Source organism: Erpetoichthys calabaricus, chromosome 3 (assembly GCF_900747795.2).
Source record: "Erpetoichthys calabaricus chromosome 3, fErpCal1.3, whole genome shotgun sequence".
Classification (NCBI taxonomy): Eukaryota; Metazoa; Chordata; class Cladistia; order Polypteriformes; family Polypteridae; genus Erpetoichthys; species Erpetoichthys calabaricus.
This window is the reverse complement of record NC_041396.2, coordinates 24,136,739-24,157,410: the sequence shown is the minus strand read 5'-3', so window position 1 is coordinate 24,157,410 and position 20,672 is coordinate 24,136,739. Positions and strand designations below refer to the sequence as shown.

Genomic DNA, 20,672 nt, shown 5'->3' with positions numbered 1-20,672 from the left:
GCATTACAAAAATCCAAATAATATTGTCCTACACTTCCTGTGTGAGTTTCTGGTTATTTTACATCACTGTAGGCCTAACTTTTACTGCTGGCATTGGTTGCACAACCATCTTCGCACACAAACTTATTGCACTCATTACAGATGAATTTGGTTTTCTTGTCCTTTGTTCTTGGACAAATGTAGCATCTCTTTCACTGTCCTGAATGGTGTTTGGGTGGTGCTTGGAGCTGATGAGGATGACTCTGGAAAATACTGCAACTGCAAATGACCTGTTTGACATCTTGTGGTGTTTGTTGCACTTTCTATCTCTGACGTGCATGTGGAATGATCAAACCAAGGCCCAGACTTCATGTGGGAATCTGACTCTTCATGGGGTTCATGGTCGGTTTCATCCCATCTCAAACCATCTTCAATATCCTCACAGGTGGTGCAGTGGTAGTGCTGCTGCTTTGCAGTAAGGAGAATGTGGGTTTGCTTCCCGGGTCCTCCCTGTGTGGAGAGTGCTTTGAGTAGTAAGAAAAGTGCTATATAAATGTAAAGAATTATTATTATTAGTATTAATGTTGTCCTCATGTTCACTGGCGATTATACTTAAGTCACCTAAAGACGCTAGAATGTCTTTGCACGACAATCCCCATCATTTCACCATTGTGTTATGCTGTGCACGTCACAGAACCTCGAAATAAGAGAAAAATACCTATATTACATGGAAGGCACTATGGTGTCCATTTGACCCCCAAACACAAATAAACATAAATTAAAAATAAGCAGAAAGACACAAAAACTAGCGAACATGTGTCACATTGTTAGGAAGGGCTTACGGAAAAATACATGAAATGGCAAGGTCACTAATCGTGATAGTTTAAAAAAAAAAAATGGGTCAAAGAGGAGTGGGGTCACAGAGACCTCATGGTATTACAGCAGGGTTAATGTCTTTATTGAACAAACCCATCAGACAATTAGATAGATAGATAGATAGATAGATAGATAGATAGATAGATAGATAGATAGATAGATAGATAGATAGATAGATAGATAGATAGATAGATAGATAGATAGATAGATAGATAGATAGATAGATAGATAGATAGATAGATAGATAGATAGATAGATAGATAGATAGATAGATAGATAGATACTTTATTAATCCCAAGGGGAAATTCACATTCTCCTGCAGCAGCATACTGATACAAAAAAACCATATTAAATTAAAGATTGATAATAATGCATGTAAAAACAGACAATAACTTTTTATAATGTTAACGTTTACCCCCCTGGGTGGAATTGAAGAGTTGCATAGTTTGGGGGAGGAACGATCTTCTCAGTCTGTCAGTGGAGCAGGACGGTGACAGCAGTCTGTCGCTGAAGCTGCTCCTCTGTCTGGAGATGACACTGTTTAGTGGATGCAGTGGATTCTCCATAATTGATAGGAGCCTGCTTAGCGCCCTAATTCTATATTATAAATTAATTATAATTGCAATTATAGTGTCCTATGGAAAAAGTAAGTGAACTCTTGGATTTAATAACTTGTTGAACCTCCATGGGCAGCAATAAATTCTAACAAGCACTTCCAGTAGCTGTGGATCAGACCTGCACAACGTTCAGGAGGAATTTTGGACCAATCTTTCTAACAGAACTGTTTCAGCTCAGCCATATTCTTAGGATGTCTGGTGTGAACGACTCTCTTGAGGTCAATCTGCAACATCTTCACTGGGTTAAGATCTGGAGTCTAACTGAGTAACTCGGAAAAGCTATTCTGTAGTGGGCTTACGTTGATATTTAGCATCATTGTCCTGCGCTATCACCCAGCTTCTAGTGAGGTTCAGTTGATGGACAACTACCCCGACATTATCCCGTAGGATACCTTGATAAACTTGGGAATTCATTTTCCCATTGATGATGGCAAGCTATCCAGGCTCTGAGTTAGCAAAGCAGCCCCAAATCATGATGCACCATCCACCATGCTGACCTGTTGGGATGATGTTTCCATGTTGGCATGTGGTGCCCTTTTTATATCATACAGAATTTGCAAAAAGTACGTTTGGTAAAATGGGCACAATGGTACAATGGGAGAAAAGGAAGAGAATGGCAGTTAAAAAAGAAGAAGAGAATCTTTATCTTGACATCAGGATTACAGAATCATTTGATAGAGAAGAAAGTGTGTCCATGTTGTCAGACATGTCAAGTGAAAATGTGTTCATAGTATATTTTGTGGTAAAAGTAAGGCAGTAGACAAGAAAAAGGTTTGGGGATAGCCACCCCGTATACTGGAAAATCCGCAAAATAAAAGAAGCACATCTTTACAGATCGGAGTTTATAATTAAACTGAACTAACAGGATGAGTCTGTTCTATAAAAATGGTGGATAGGAGGAAGAAGTGGAGTTAGTGCGGCTGGAACAGGAACTGACATGTCATCAGGGTTGGCCAGAAATTATGTTAGTGGGTAGTTCGGTAGTGATGTCACTGAGAGGCAGGGCCTTCGGTTGAACTACAGGGAACGAACAGGAGAGAGGATCGGTTGCGAGCGCCAACCCCCAGTTTGGCTGATAAATAAAACTATTTGAGCCTGTGAACTGATCCCCATGAGTCCTTTAGTAGAATGTTGTTGATAAACTGTCTTCTTTTTCCATTACTAACAAGGTGGTACATCACACTATTAGTCTTCCTGGCAGAGACGCAATCCTGGCACTCATACAGTAGATGCAAATGCTACAGAGCTATTGATTGGTCTAATGTTTTCAATAAAATTTTTGGAATAGATATGGAGTCCAGTCATCATCTGCTGGATGATTTATTCTGATGAAATGCTCTGTAAAATTACGTTTCCTTTTTGACCACACAACTGTATATACAGTGCATCCGGAAAGTATTCACAGCGCATCACTTTTTCCACATTTTGTTATGTTACAGCCTTATTCCAAAATGGATTAAATTCATTTTTTTCCTCAGAATTCTACACACAACACCCCATAATGACAACGTGAAAAAAGTTTACTTGAGGTTTTTGCAAATTTATTAAAAATAAAAAAACTGAGAAATCCCATGAGGCACATTACCTGCGTTATGAGGGAGTGTCAGTTACGGCACTACGGCCATGTGGCGCGTTTCCCCGAGGGTGATCCGGCTCATAAGATCCTCATTGTTGGGGACCTGAGTGGCTGGACCAGACCAAGGGGTTGCCCACGTAACACCTAGCTGCGACAGATAGAGGGTCATTTCTGGAGGGTGGGACTTGGCTGTCTGCCTGGGGGTTGCCAACCGGGATCCCGAGTTGTTTCGTCATGTAGTGGGTGCGGCAATGCACTGTACCAGTACATGACTTGTCTTGTTTCCTTTGTTCATCCTACATTCTAGCCATCATATCCATCTTTCCTTGTGGTTCTTGTTTCCTTTGTTCATTAGACATTCTAGCTCGTACATTTCATTTTCTTTGTGCTCTTTGTTTCCTTTGTTCATCATACATTCCAGCCATCACATCTTTCTTTCTTTTTGCTTCTTCTTTCCTTTGTTCATCCTACATTCTAGCCATCATATCCATCTTTCCATGTGGTTCTTGTTTCCTTTGTTTATCTGACATTCTAACCCTCACACTCATCTTTCTTTGTGTTTGTTCAATGGACATTGACGCCCTTATGCGCAGTGGTAGTGCTGCTGCTTTGCAGTAAGGAGACTGTGGAAGATTGTGGGTTTGCTTCCCGGTTCCTCCCTGTGTGGATAGCGCTTTGAGTACTGAGAAAAGCGCTATATAAATGTAATGAATTATATTATTATATTGTATTTTTCTTGGTGCTTCTTGCTGTCTTTGCTTCTTCAACATTCTAGCTTATCTTTTTTTTCTTATTCCACCCTTTGCTTTTAACATCTTTGCATGTTCTAAACACTTGTCATCAAAAAAGAATGAATTTTATTTATTTTTATTTTCTTTAAATCCCTGAGGGAGTTCATTCATAGTCACTACTTTTTTCAAATATATGCTTGTGGACTCAGGTTAACATGAGCAACGTCGACACATGTAAATGCTGTTATGTTATGTCCGGATACAGACAGATGCCGGATGGTTTACTAAGGTAAAGTCATATCTGATGGAGGATCTCAGGAATCGTGGGGTAGAGGGGTCCTTTCATCGGATTGGCTGGCCCAGCGCTGACTCAGCTGTGGAATGAGTGTGGAATCACTGTTCTACAGCAGCTGATCGGAAAGAGAATTATTGGGATACAGCATCAAGCACACGCTGCCTCAGTCATGCTATCTATTTGAACTGCTCTCATACGACAAACGCTTCAGAGCCTTCCCTGTACTGACCTTGCGGTTCAGAAACAGTTTCATCCCAAGAACTATAAACGCACTCCATCAGTCCATCAAGTGCTCCTTGTAGAACTGTTTGTTCTTATAAGTACAATCACCTCACTGTAAACTTTTGATACAGTTATAATATTGCACAACCTGAGCCACTTTATAAAGCATGTATTACATATGATGATGATATCATTTTTAAGATGAAATGCAGCAAAATATGTTTATTGCATTATACAGATAAAATGTTAACGTCATTTGAATAATCTATATAATAATTAATATATTAATAATTAAACATGTGACGACACGGTGTCACAGTGCTGGCAATGAAACATTAAAAACAAAGATTAAAACTCACAGGACAAACTATGCAATCAATGAATAGATAGCCACATTAATAAATAATTAATGATTATATATAATGCAGAAATTGCAAAATGAACTTATAGGGGTCATGATTAACTACTCAAGATTAAGGCCTGCTCCTGTCTTAATTTAAATCCTGGAAATCACCCCACAGAGTATCAGCATTTAGTTTGGGGCATCAGAAGGAAGCACTGATGTGCCTGATAGCAACAGACCCCCAGAGGTGCATCTTAGCACACTGTGAGCTTAGAATGAGCTTATGGTTAAAAGTGCTCCAAGAAACCACCTCCTGGAGGGGCTGGAGAGGATTTTTCATGATGGCCTCCAATTTTGCTACCATCCTCTTTCCCACCACGGCTTCCAGTGTATCCAGAATTCAACTTGTGATGGAGCAGGCTTTCCTGATGAGTTTGTTCAGGCATTGTGTATCTTTTGAGCTCAACTTGCTTACCCAAGTGAGCACCACTTGGAACAGCATACTGGCTGCTATGGACTGCTATAGACTGACATTTCCAGCAGCTTGCTGTACACATCAAAAGACCTCAGAGTCTCCTTAGCAAGTCCAGTCTGCTTTGGCCCTTCTTGTCCATTGCCTCTGTGTTGTCACAGCAGTCCAGTTTGTTGTTTGTATGAACCCCCAGTTACTTGTAGCTCTGCACCACTTCCATGTCTTCCCCCTGAATGGTGACTGGTCTCAGAGGTTCCATGACACAACATAAGTCCACTGCCAACTGTTTTTCTTGCTGATGCTGATTTGCACGTTGTTGTTCCTGCACCACATGGCAAAGTCCTCCATAACCTTTCTGTACTCGCCTCCATTACAGTCATATGAAAAAGATTGGGAACTCCTCTCAGCCTGCCTAATAATTGACTCTACTTTCAACAAAAAAGATAAGAGTGTTATGTCTTTCATTTCCTAGGAATATTTGAGTACTGCGGTGTTTTCCGAACAAAGATTTTTAGTGACGCAGTATTTAGTTGTATGAAATGAAATCAAATGTGAAAAACTGCCTGTGCACAAATGTGGTTCCCCTTGTCATTTTGCTGATTTGAATGCCTGTCACTGCTCAATGCTGATTACTTGTATCACCAAATTGGTTGGATTAGCTCATTAAGCCTTGAACTTCATAGACAGGTGTGTCCAGTCATGACATATAAAGGTATTTAAGGTTGTCAATTACAAGTTGTGCTTCCCTTTGACTCTCCTCTGAAGAGTGACAGCATGGGATCCTCAAAGCAACTCTCCAAAGATCTGAAAACAAAGATTGTTGAGTCCCATGGTTTAGGGGAAGGCTACAAAAAGCTATCTCAGAGGTTTAAACTGTCAGTTTCAACTGTAAGGAATGGAATCAGGAAATGGAAGGCCACAGGCACAGTTGCTGTTAAGCCTAGCAGGTCTGGCAGGCCAAGAAAAATACAGGAGCGGCATATGCACAGGATTGTGAGAATGGTTACAAACAACCCACAGATCACCTCCAAAGACCTGCAAGAACATCTTGCTGCAGATAGTGTATCTGTACAACGTTCTACAATTCAGTGCAATTTGCACAAAGAACTTCTGTATGGCAGGATGATGAGAAAGAAGCCCTTTCTGCACTCACACCACAAACAGAGTCACTTGTTGTATACAGATGCTCATTTAGACAAGCCAGATTAATCTTGGAACAAAGTGCTTTGGACCGATGAGACAAAAATTTAGTTATTTGGTCATAACAAAAAGCGCTTTGCATGGCGGAAGAAGAACACCGCATTCCAAGAAAAACACCTGCTACCTCCTGTCAAATGTGGTGGAGGTTCCATCATGCTGTGGGTCTGTGTGGCTAGTTCAGGGACTGGGGCCCTTATTAAAGTCGAGGGTCGGATGAATTCAACCCAATATCAAAAATTCTTCAGAATAATGTTCAAGCATCAGTCACAAAGTTGAAGTAATGCAGCGGTTGGATTTTCCAACAAGACAATGACCCAAAACACAGTTGGAAATCTACAAAGGCATTCATGCAGAGGGAGAAGTACAATGTTCTGGAATGGCCGTCACAGTCCCCTGACTTGAATATCATCGAAAATCTATGGGATGATTTGAAGCAGGCTGTCCATGCTTGGCAGCCATCAAATTTAACTAAACTAGAGAGATTTTGTATGGAAGAATGGTCAGAAATACCTCCATCCAGAATCTAGACACTCATCAGAGGCTATAGGAGGGCAGCGTCTAGAGGCTGTTATATTAGCAACTAAGTATTGATGTAATATCTCTGTTGGGGTGCCCAAATTTTTGCACCTGTCTAATTTTGTTATGATGCATATTGCATATTTTCTGTTAATCCAGTAAACTTAATGTCACTGCTGAAATACTACTGTTTCCATAAGGCATGTCAGATATTTAAAGGAAGTTGCTACTTTGAAAGCTCAGCCAATGATAAACAAAACTCCAAAGAATTAAGAGGGGTTCCCAAACTTTTTCATAATTTTTCATTAATGCAGTCTATGATGGTCGAGTCATCTGAAAATGTCAAGTGCTGGCATTGTACTGGAAGTCTGTTATGTAGGGGGTGAACAGAAAAAACGACAGGACAGTTCTCTGAGGTGCTCCAGTATTACACTCCACCATTTCTGACACACAGGCCCACAGCCTCACAAACCATTGTCTATTGGGCAGTTAGTCCATGATCCAGTATAAGCCTTCAGCTTTTTCCCCAATCAATGAAGTAGAATGGTGCTAAAAAAAGCACTGGAAAAGTCAAAGCACATGATCCTGACTGCGGTGTGGGCTTTGTCCAAGTGGGTGTGATGGGCAAACTACAGACAATACACATGTTCTGAAATCAGGGGTCTTGGTGGCCACAATTAACATTCTTGTGCAGCTGCCTATTGTACCACTTCCTACTCATTACTCTTCATTTTATAAAGTACCCTGTCATAGTGAACAATATCCCATGATGCTTTATAGGTTTAGTACGGTTATTTCCCTAAATCCACCACCTTAGTTATTAAGGGTTTTCACTTCACTTATTTATGCATTTGCCTATTTTAATACTTTATATTTTACTATTCTAATGCTTTAGTCTATGTTTCATAGGACCTTAACCTGGGGGAGTAGAGAAAGCTTCATTGTCATCAAAAATTTCGAGTTCTGGTTTTCGACAGATCTCAACGTTTAAGGGTCCCCCGATACCGAAAACATTGATATCTATCTCAATGATGGGTGTGTGTCTGTGTGTCACAGTTTCTTGAGGATGGTCTAGAGGTAAAACAGCTGGACAGAAAAATGCCACACTAGAAACTTAAGTCTGTTATGAGGTGATGATGTGCTGGTTAGTTTTTGAGCCAAATCATGCAAGAGAAAGAGGCGCTCTAGAAGAACCCTCAAATACAATAATTCTGCAATTATACAATTATGAATTCTTCTTGTCAATTGCTATTGTATGATCACTAAGATCAGACTGGCAAATAATTACTGAAGAGTTATAGAATAGTTCGGATAACTTGGTTCCTGGGGCACAAAACCTACTGATGCTCATCTCTAAATTTATCTTTACAGGTTTCTTTTAACGTTTGGTGGGTAAAGGAACTCACATTGAATAACACACTTAGCCAAGTGTGGGAATCTTGTCAGAAACATTGTGCTTTCAAGTACACTACCTCATCCACTAGGGGGCAAACTGATTTCTAACACTAGGAGTTGCCACAGCAGATCATTTTCTTCCATATCTTTCTGTCCTCCTCATCTTGTTCTGTTACACTCATCACCTGCATGTCCTCTCTCACCACATCCATAAACCTTCTCTTAGGCCTTCCTCTTTTCCTCTTACCTGACAGCTCTATCTTTAACATCCTTCTCCCAATATACCCAGCATATCTCCTCTGCACATGTCCAAACCACCGCAATCTACGCCTCCTCGACTTACCTAAGCATCCAACTTGAGCTGACCCTCTAATGTACTCATTTCTAATCCTGTCCACCTCGTCACACCCAATGCAAATCTTAGCATCTTTAACACTGCCACCTCCAGCTCTGTCTCCTGCTTTCTAGTCAGTGCCACCGTCTCCAACCCATATCACATACAATATATACAGTATATATATAAATGAATGATTTGGATAGGAATATAAGTAACAAGATGGTTGAGTTTGCAGATGATATTGAGCTAGGTGGATTGGCAGATAATCCAGAATCTATTGAAACATCACAGATGGACTTAGGCAGCATACAGGCAGGGGTATATTTGTTGCAGATTAAATATTAATGTCAGTAAAGGTAAAGAATTACATGTAGTTATTCAAAATGTTAGGTTTGAATGCACAATGGGAGGCCTGAAAATTGAAAGTACACCTTATCAGAAGGATTTAGGAGTTGTAATGGACTTGACAATATCAACTGCCAGAAAGCATTCAGAAGCCATTAAGAAGGCTAACAGGATGTCAGGTTATATAGCGCCCTGATGCGTGAAGTACAAGTCCAAGGAGGTTCTGCTGAAGCTTTATAACTCACTGGTGAGGCCTCATCTGGAGTACTGGGTGCACTTTTGGTCTCCAGGCCACAAAAAGGACATAGCAGTGGTAGAAAAGGTCCAGAGAAGAGCAACTAGGCTGATACTAGGGCTACAGGGGATGAGTTATGAAGAAAGATTAAAAGAGCTGAACCATTGAGTTTAAGCAAAACAGGATAAAGAGGTGACATGATTGAAGTGTTTAAAATTATGAAAGGAATTAGTCCAGTGGATTGAGACTGTGACTTTAAAATGAGTTCATCAAGAACACGGGACACAGTTGGAAGTTGTTAAGGGGAAATTTTGCACAAACATTAGGAAGTTTTTCTTTACATAGATTACCAGAGACACTAGGAATAAATGACCAAATAGTGTGGTGGACAGTAGGACTTTAGGGTGCTTCAAAACTTGAGTTAATGTTATTTTGAAGTAATTAAATGGATAGGACTGGTTAGTTTTGTTGGGGTGAATGGCCTGTTCTTCGCTTCAACATTAAGCTAGGATGAAGAAGTTTTCAAGTAAAGTCCACCTTTGTTTTAATAGAAAGCATGTTTGCACCACAGCTGTTGTTGTGCCTTCATTCTTTTTAGACGTTGGGAGTGTGCTCAGATTATGCGTTTCCACACCCACTACACAACGAGCCACTTGGATTGGGACACGAGTGCAGCAGGTGACACCTCAGCACCACACTGAACAGTGTGAGGTTTTGTATGGTGGCTGGAGTACCAGTCTTGCCACCAACCCCCAAGTTCTCCCTGTAATTTGGAGGACCTGCTTGTTGGGCTGGATGCAGATTAACGTCATTCCCAGGACGAAGCAATTGCAGAATAAGGGCCCACTTAAGGGTCACTTCTGGCATTTACGGGATTCGAACAACCTTCTGATTGGCAGTGCAGATCCCTAGCCTCAGAGCCATCACCACACAAATCCTAGACCATCAGTAAAATATATCATTATTATTAGTAGTAGTAGTATTATTGTCTCGGTTGGGACTATCAATGTCCTGGGAAATGGAAGAGAGCCACGGCTGCAGGAAGTCGGAGCATTACACTTCATGACAGTCATCTAAACATTTTTCTGGATCTTCTTTACTTTACAGGCTTTTTTTCTTTAACATTTCACTTCTGCAATTTTAGTGTGCCATCACAGTCAGCTTACCCTTGCTTGAATACACAATAATGAGTGAGGAAGGACTAAGCCATTAGGCTGTAACACAAGGCTTTTGTCGCTTAATGAATCAAAAGCTTGTAAATCTAAAAGTTTACGTGGCACAGTTAATCACGAGCTTGTTCCACATTAACAATCAAACATGACAAGGCAGGCCTTTAGCTGGCTGTCTTCTTGCTCCTTTGAGTTCTCATTTATCTTGGTACTAATGAACAGTGTTAGGGTGCCAAGCCTTTAAGAATAATGTCCAATTCTGTGTGTTGAGTCACTCCAGTTTCGAGTGAAGGACTTGGCTTGTGATGGACTGAACTTTTTTGTCTTTGCCATGAGATCCTCTGTCTGTGGTGTTGGGTTGTCTCTCTCAGTTCCTTGTTAGGGTCTTTGCTGTGTACTGTCATGGGAAAAAGTGCGCCTCTCTCTGGCATGAGCGTTTAGGCTCTGAAGCTCCCTTTTTGAAGTAATGCTGCTTCTCAGTCTACCCTGACTGGGCTCAACCACTGGCACAGGGAAGAAGTGATGTTTGAGTTTTAAGATATTTTTTTTTTTATTTTAAGTGTTTCCCACATTGGTTCCATATTCTGAGTGAATGAAGGACAATTGGGTTGTTGGTATATTGATGATAACTTCTGTTTTACTAGGGTACAAAGCAAGGAATATAAAGACGTGCTGCAGGATTTTATTTCTATTCCAGACCAAGCTAGTGTGTGTCCACCTGTTTGTGTCCAGGTTTTTATCGCTTGTATGAAATAAAACTGAAAATGAGGTAGTGCCATGCTGCCTTCTGATTTAGGTTGTTGTACAGTCACACTTTGGATGTGTTTATATTTCGAATTCCAAATAAATGAGGTTAGGACTGAATCTAATTTCTTAAAAAATAATTTGTTAACACACTGTACAGTATATGGGGATGTTTTGAAATAGAGACAGTGTTAATTTTCTCTGCTAAAGTAAAATGGAGGATATGCATCCATCTATCCATCCATTATCCAACCCACTGTATCCTAACTACAGGGTCACGGGGTTCTGCTGGAGCCAATCCCAGTCAACACAGGGCGCAAGGCAGGAAACAAACTCGGGCAGGGCGCCAGCAAGGGTATGCACATCTTGTTTCATTTTGTCCATGCAAAGAGCAAAATTTTGTTGAAAAAGAGCTTTATATTTACTTGTGATGTTTACCCCTAGATATTTAAACTGACCTGCAATGATAAAAGAGAAGGTGTCCAATCTAATGCTGTTTGCTAGGGAATTCACTGGAAAAAGCACGCTTTTGTTCAAATTAATTTTGAGTCCAGATATCTTTCGAAATTCTGCTAGTACAGTTAGTGTTGCAGGCACTGAATTTTGTGGGTCTGATATATACAGTACCATATCATCTGCATATAGTGATATTTTCTGTTCAAGTCCTTCTCTGAAAATCCATTTTATCTCAGAAGCATTTTGAAAGTGAACTGCCAGTGGCTCAATAGCAATTGCAAATAGCAGTGGTGACAGGGGGCATCCTTGTCTAGTGACGCTTTCTAGTTTGAAGTAGTCTGAGATTATGTTGTTAATACAAACTGAAGCTTCTGGACTGGAATACAGTAGTAGTACATTCGTTTGATCCATGCACATATGTTATGGCCAAGCCCAAATTTATGCAAAGTGGTGAATAGGTAATCCCATTCAACCATATCAAATGCTTTTTCTGCATCCAAAGATGATAAGATCTCTGGAGTGTTAGACTTTATGGGTAAAAAAAATTACATTAAATAGACATCGAAGATTGGAAGCCAAATATCCGGTTTGGTCTCATGATATTACTGAAAGGAGCACTTTCTCAATCCTTCTAGCAAGGACTTTAGAGAGTATCTTAACATCATTATTCAGAAGTGAGGTTGGTCTGTATGATGCACATTGTAATAAGTCCTTATTTTTGTTAGGAAAAATGGTAAATTAATGCTTGGTTAAAAGTTTGAGGTAGAATTTTATTGTCTCTGGCTTCTATAAAAGTTGCTAATAAAAGGGGACCTAACTTGATTGAAATTTTTGTCCACCACATCCCATTAATTCCACATGCAGTTCTCTGCCTGAATGCCATCTACTGGCAGCTCCAAGTGAGTTACGCTAGATGTCAAGCTCTCCTAAATCCTGGTGAGGTTAGGAGTAGTTTCCTGAATTAGGAATATTGAGAAACTGCTTTTACTCCGAAGTGTAGACCCAGCTTGAACCAGTTGGGACTGTTTTCATTCTCTCAGATGCTTAATAAGTATGGGCACAGGACATGTTATTTTATATGTGCTTCATCTTATTAGGCATGTTAAGTGATTTACTGAAAGACATTGAGTGACTTGGTAGTGAGAATTAAACTGTCAACCTCAGTTTTCATTAGGTCACCATAATTCAAAAGGCCACCATCTGTTAAGCCACATTGCCTGCCTGTTTTAGTGAAGTTTTATATTAAACCCTTTTGGCTAAGCAGTATCATAAGAAGCTTTACAAATGCATTAGAGCTAAAGTGTATGATGTATCAAATAACAAGGTAATAATGAACATAACAAGATAATAATGGTGAAAATAACAAGGTAATAATCATTGTAGTGGACAGTGCATCATAGAAATAAGCATGAGACGAAACAAGGAGAAAAAAAGGTCATCGGCTTCCAACAAGTAAACCAGTTTTAGAATGCTAAAGCAAAAAAGGTTCATTGGAAGCTGACAGACCCTGGAAAAATGGGCCAGACACTTTAATATCATTTTAATTTTTTTTAAAATCAATAACCAATGAGCAGTAATGTACTGTTGGCTGATTTTCTGCTTCTTTAAATTCACAAAGACTGCATTAGGGCCTCTGGGGCTAGAGAACAACAGCATAATTAAAATGACCTACTTTTGGAATCCTGCCATCTAATTTATGAAGCTTAGCTGCTCATTGAGACCCGATTACATTCCATATGAATGCTAAGACCTAAAAAGTAATAATAATAATAATACATCTTCCATTGTTTCATAGTTTCATGGTGGCAGTTTTTTTAATTTTTCTGTTTAGTTTTTTAAATCATAAGGTAAGTGAGATGCTCAGGTTTACACAGTGAAGGGGGATAGAAGGAGTTCTGACCAGGTCACAGTTTCTATTAGATATGGCCCAGTAGCTGCTATTATGGGTACATTGGTGTACTTCCATGGTTTGACAGTGACAATATTATTTCATTTTTGTTGGAACAGACTAAGATGGTCTGGCTGCTAGCACATTTAAGGGTACCCCACAGAAACCAGAAGACACTTACAATAATAGATAGATAGATAGATAGATAGATAGATAGATAGATAGATAGATAGATAGATAGATAGATAGATAGATAGATAGATAGATAGATAGATAGATAGATAGATAGATAGATATGAAAGGCACTATATATTAGATAGATATGAAAGGCACTATATATTAGATAGATATGAAAGGCACTATAGATAGATAGATAGATAGATAGATAGATAGATAGATAGATAGATAGATAGATAGATAGATAGATAGATATGAAAGGCACTATATGATAGATAGATAGATAGATAGATAGATAGATAGATAGATAGATAGATAGATAGATAGATAGATAGATAGATAGATTTCATATCTATCTATCTATCTATCTATCTATCTATCTATCTATCTATCTATCTATCTATCTATCTATCTATAGTGCCTTTCATATCTATCTAATATATAGTGCCTTTCATATCTATCTATCTATCTATCTATCTATCTATCTATCTATCTATCTATCTATCTATCTATCTATCTATCTATCTATCTATCTGTCTATCTATCTATCTATCTATCTATCTATCTATCTATCTATCTATCTATCTATCTATCTATCTATCATATAGTGCCTTTCATATCTATCTATCTATCTATCTATCTATCTATCTATCTATCTATCTATCTATCTATCTATCTATCTATCTATCTATCTATCTATCTATCTATCTATCTATCTATCTATCTATCGTGCCTGACACAACTCTACAAACACAAGTTCTTATGCAAATAAATGATTTATATGAAAAAGACCTCCAAACAAGCTGATTAACAAAGTTTACATATTAACAATTCTCTCTTCTCTTCTCTTCTCTTCTCTTCTCTTCTCTTCTCTTCTCTTCTCTTCTCTTCTCTTCTCTTCTCTTCCTCTACTCCTCCAAGGTGAGCTTTGTCCATTTTCACCCGACTCCAACTCGCATAGGTAAGGCAGGGTGGCTCCTTTTATGGAAGACCTGGGAGTACTTCCAGTGCCAAGGTATTGACAGACAGAAGCTTCCCCAAAGTAGTGACCACAGATCTCTGCAGCACTCCATGGTGGCATCCACAGAACCCAACAGAGGCTGCCCCATGGGGCTACAATTCCAAGTGTACTCTGTGGGTATTGTCCTGAGTATGACGTTAATCTGCATACAGCCCTGCATGTAGGCCCTCCAACCTACAGGGAAAAACCTGGGGGTTGGTGGCAGAATCGGCACACCAGCCACCGTAAAAAAACCTCACGCTGTTCCACTCCATCTGAACTAGTGTGGTGCTGAGGTGTCACCCATTGCATGGCTTCACTCAGGTCCTAATCTGGGATCTTGAGGTGGTTTGTCATGGGGTGGGTGTAGCAATGTGCTCTATCAGCGCATGCTCCTAACCTCTGTGGGTATGTATATTTGTACCGTATCCCAGGGCTACTGCCATCTAGCATGTCTGGTAGTAAATAGGACAAACAGATGGTCTCCCACTGTCCCTCTGTTATATTGTCCTCCTGGGCAGGTAAGGATCTTCGGTCCATCCCCGGTGGGACGCCAGGATATTCACTCTGTGGTTCCTGGCAAAGGTCGGAAACAGCCTGCCTTTCTTCTTAGCCATTCAGTACGGTGGTCTCGCATCTTGGTCAGGCCCCATCACATCAGGCTGTAGAGAAGTAAGTTTGTGTTTCTCCAAGACACCGCCCTTCCACTTCTTTCTTAACTAATTTTGATATTCAAGCACCTCGCTCATTTATTTATACTGTAAAATGAAGGGACAACAAATTGTGAAAAGTTGGGTTTTTCACCCCGTATGCTTGGCGAAATGAAGACTTATATCAGCAATATGACTTTACAGACATAGTCCAAAACAGAACTGAGGTATAACAGAAAACATGGCTGTTATATAGTTGGCAGAGGAGGGACGGAAGTGGACATGGTGAGCTCTTCTGATGTCTGCGGAGAAAAAGAGGAGAAAGTGTTAGAGAACAGCGCCAACCCCTGGTCTGGTGGAGAAATACATTTCATCCAGTTGTCTCCCATATAAACGGGTGTGACATTTTGAGTTATGCACATTATAAGCCATCCATCCACCCATCCATCCATTCTCTTCCGCTTATCTGAGGTCGGGTCGCGGGGGCAGCAGCTTGAGCAGAGATGCCCAGACTTCCCTCTCCCCGGCCACTTCTTCTAGCTCTTCCGGGAGAATCCCAAGGCGTTCCCAGGCCAGCCGAGACACATAGTCCCTCCAGCGTGTCCTGGGTCTTCCCCTGGGCCTCCTCCCAGTTAGACGTGCCCGGAACACCTCACCAGGGAGGCATCCTGATCAGATGCCCGAGCCACCTCATCTGACTCCTCTCGATGCGGAAAACCTTCTATTCATCAAACCTTCTATGATGAATGAAAACTTTGGACGGCGTTTTCCCTTGCCCGGACCCGTGTCACCGGGGCCCCCCTCTGGAGCCAGGCCTGGAGGTGGGGCTTGATGGCGAGCGCCTGGTGGCCAGGCCTGCACCCATGGGGCTTGGCTGGGCACAGCCCGAAGAGGCAACATGGGTCCCCCTTCCCATGGGCTCACCACCTATGGGAGGGGCCAAGGAGGTCGGGTGCAGTGTGAGTTGGGTGGTGGCCGAAGGCGGGGACCTTGGGGTCCGATCCTCGGCTACAGAAGCTGGCACATTGTAAGCAGTTTTTTTTTATTAAATTAGATGTTTTCTGTTTGAATGAGGGAACTTGTACTTGATTTCTTGTGCCTATGCAAATGGCAAGTAAAATCTGTCCTGTTGCAACTGCTCCTCCTCTAAGTAGGATGTCAGGGTCACTCTCTTATGACACAGCGGCCACATTCCTAGAAATCACACGTGTGACATGACATGGCCCTTCTTTACTTTTCAGAATAGACGCAGATAAGACCAAACGTTGTTCTACTCTCTGAATATGCAAACTGCTATGACTGCATCATTTCTTCGTCTTCTCCCCTGCTTAGCTAGTAGAAAGGGAGCGCTTAGCACTGTGTATGTAATAAATTATCGTTTGGCCAAATGATTGTAAATGCAGACGTGCACTTTTCCCAGTGCTGTTGTCATCAGTTTGTAAAAGTAATAAAACTGTATTTAAACTTTTAATAACAATTCATGACTATAATTACCTCCAGTGGGGTACTGACTCAGGCAGGTGATTTATCACTCCTTTCATCCTACTCAGACACAGAGAGAACCTGCAAGCACCACAGACCTGAACCTGATTTTCTGAAACTGTGCAGCAGGAGTGCCAACTACTGTGCCATCTTCCTCTAGTGCAGGGGTCCTCAATCACAGTCCTGGAGGGCCGCAGTGGCTGCAGGTTTTTATTCCAACTAGTTTCCTAATTAGAAAGTAGTCGATGCTGATAATAAAATCTTGGTATTGAACTATTTAGCTTGGTAATGCTTGCAGTCATCCAAGAGAAATTTTAATTGCACTGTAGAGTTTCCTTCTGTGAGAACATTATCCATGTGTTTTGTGGACCAGAATTGATTTCAGCTTAATGGTCTTCCAATTCCCCTCTCATTCATTTCTAAACATTTTTTATCTCAGATACTTCATGGTAAGCACGTTAGCTGGAGAGCTGCTAGTTTATTGGTTATCTGCATCTCATTATTAACTAATGTCTGTTTAAGAACAAAGGCAACAATTAAAAGTTAAATGTAGCTGCTAAAATCTAAAATAGGAAATTGAGGGTTCTGAATGGCAGCAGGCAAGAGAACTAAAATTAAGCTCAATAAACATAGTGCTTTAGTTGTAAATAAAAGGGTTCTAATTAAGAAATTGGTTAAAGTGAAAACCTGCAGCCATAGCAGACCTCCAGGACTGTAATTGAGGACCACTGATCTACAAAGTAACTAAAATTTGCCTTTGATGAATAAAGGCTCTAACAAGGCATAAAGTTAAACACCAGCTTTCATTATCAGCAAGGACTGAGTTCTAATTAGGACACTGGCTGGAATGAAAACCCGTAGCCACTCCGGCCCTCCAGGACCGTGATTGAGGACCCCTGCTCTAGTGAGAGAACAAAGCATTCACAGAGCTATTTAATCTAATTCCTGGTCTTGGACTTCCAGAGTCTACTCCTGTGGCACTGATTAATACCCCCTCAGGCATCTGGCTCACCCCGGGCGACTTAATGAATAGGGATCCTTGGCAGAGAGCTGATCATGGCCAGCAGTCATACCACCTGTGTTTCAGAACAGGTCATCCACCTGAAGCTAAGCATGTTCGGGCCCGGCCAGTACTTGGATGGGAGACCCTCTAGGAAAAAATTGGGTTTGCTGCTGGAAGCTGTGCTGGTGAGGCCGGCAGGGGGCCTTTACCTTGTGGTCTGAATGAGGATTGCAATATCTCACTGCAGTGATGGGCACACTGTGCTGTAAAAACGACGCTGTCCTATGAATGAAACCGACGTCCTGACTCTCTGTGGCCATAAAAAGATCCCTGGACATCCTTCGTAAAGAGTAGGGTGTATCCCGATGTCCATGCTGAGTTGTCCACCACGGCCTAGTCATTCTCGCCCCCTCATTGTCCCCCATTTCTAATTAGCACCACTTTACCACCTAACAGCTAATGTGTGGTGAACGCTACTGGCACAATAATGGCCGCCGTTACATCATCCAGATGGATTCTGCACATTAGAGATGGTTAAAGTGGCTCCCCACTCAAGGAAGTGCTTTGAGTAGCGAGAAAAGCGCTATATAAATGTAAAGAATTGTTATTATTATTATCATACTTTAAACAATGCAGCACACGAACACCCTGCCATTGAATGAGTGTGGAGACTCTACTCCAACAAAAAGTTGAGCAGTGAAGGGGGTTAAATGACAAAATATTGTTGCGATCAGCATCATTCCCTCCAATAATTAACATCTCTGTTTGTTCTGTGTTTAAAGATAGGTAGTTCTCATCAATTCAATCCTTTTATTCACTAAAACAACTAATTAAAGACAACATTGGATAAACTTCATTTGGTCTAAAAGAAAGGTAGAACTGAGTGTCATCTGCTGTAATAGAAAGCACAAACACAATCTTTAAGTGTTGGGGAATCCGACCCCGTATACTGTAAGAACCGGTTTTGCTTTGGTATGTGGTCAGTCATGAAATACAACACAGACAGTTTACATGATGATCGGCGGACATTTTATGCTGTGGGGACGGAAATAGAAAGGGTATGCTGGGAAAGGAACCGCTGAGGTAGATGGGATGTGCTGACGTCATCATTGGGGGACCAGAGGGAAGGAAAGAACCCGGAAGTGGCTTGTTCTGCTGGCAAAGGTTTTCAGGTGAATTCAAGGCTGCGTTATCTCATCTTTCTTGTCGGAGCAAAGAGAGAGTGGTTACTACACTGCCGTTGTTCCATGACGTGCGATTTCGCGCTGCTCGTTGGGTCTTTAAGCTGCTCCCTAAACGCTCGTGACACTGCGTACGAGTGAAAATTAACATGATGTTTCCTAATGATAGATCCCAGTGGAAGCATGTAAAGCGAAAACAGTAAAGGTCACAGTACTGAGCTCTGCGGGACACCATATTGAACTTCTGTGTATAATGATGGAGTACTGTCAGCACATTTATGTACATATTGGAATCGATTTGATAAATAAGAACTAAACAGGCAAGGATGGTGCCTGTGAGCCCAACGTCATTTTCCAGCCTGTGCAGTAGAATGGAATGGTCAATGGTGTCAAATGCTGCTCTTAAGTCTAACAACATAATTACAGTAGAGTTTCCTTCATCAGTGGATGTCAGAATGTAGTTTACTTCACGCATTAGTGCCCTTTCTGTACTATGACCAGTGCGGAAGCCAGACTGGAATTTCTCAAGTAAATTGTGATGCATAAGGTGTGACTGAAGCTGATTGGTGACTACATTTTCTAAAATTTTAGAGAGAAACGGTAAATTTGAAATGGGCCTATAGTTATTATGTATGTGTGGGTCTAGATCTGACTTTTTAAGTAATGGTTTGACGATTGACACTTTTAATGCATCAGGTACTGTGCCATGCAATAATGAACCATAGATAATACTAAGAATAGGCGCTGCAAGAACATCCGTTGCTGAGATTGAGATGGAGGGGGTTCTTCCTTGATGACTTCGGTGTGCAGACACCCTGTCATTTCATTAAGCAGTTGTGTGATGAGAGGTCGGAACATGGCCCACTAGGGAAAGCCAAGGGGAAAACTCAGGATCTGATGGAGGGATTGTATCTTTTGTCTGAACAAAGAGTGTCTGGGTGCTCCTTAAGAGGAACAGTAAGGTATAGATGTAAGCAGGGTGAAAGTGAAATAAATTGAAATGCATGAGTGCATGTTAGTTCATTAGATATTGAGCTAATGAGTACCATCCTTGTGTAGTTTCCATGATTCTTCCTATGTGAATGTGAGATTTATACTGGTTTCTTCTGCATCTAAAATATGTGTGTGTGGTAGGTTGATTGGTGCCCTATGTGGCTTGACTCCTCTTCAAGCGTCAGTTCATCCTGTTGGGCTCCATTTCACAGAGACCCAAAAAATGCATTAAGCAGATTTACTAAATGGGTGGAGAAGTATGGTGGCATGATGGATAGTGCTGCTGCCTCACTGTACTGGGATAAAGTGTTAAATCCAGCTGTGGATCATCTGGGGGATGGTGGGTAATTCCAGAAGCATCAGGTGCAAGACGGAATCCAGGCCTTCAAAGGGGTGTCAATCCATCACAGGAGTCACTGAAGCAGAGACCCCATTTACCCTGATACGCCCAAGATGGACTGGTAAAGAAACAAATAGCTCAGCCATATCAAATTCTCATTGATGCATAAACTGCATAAACTTTCCCTTCAGACACAAAGTCGCATCCATCCGTCATCTTTGTTAACCCATTTTTTCTTATTTTTGAGGCCACAGAGAGCCATAGTCCAAGCTAGCAAGACCAAATTCATTGATGAAGGTGCTATGTAATGAAGGCTGATAAAAAATCATCATGAAGCTTTATATCTCTTTAAATTTTGTAACACAATATTGATTGATTTTCCTGCTTTTAGTACATCGCCTTAGAAAAGAAAACCACAGGACTGCATCTTACAGATGTGAAGAGGAAATT

General features: G+C 41.0%; 1 protein-coding gene across 6 annotated transcripts in view; it reads left to right on the top strand.

The window, feature by feature from the left end:
• ppfia4 (PTPRF interacting protein alpha 4) overlaps positions 1 to 20,672 on the top strand; it is a 505,408-nt gene that overhangs the window by 268,310 nt on the left and 216,426 nt on the right. The window lies entirely within an intron of this gene.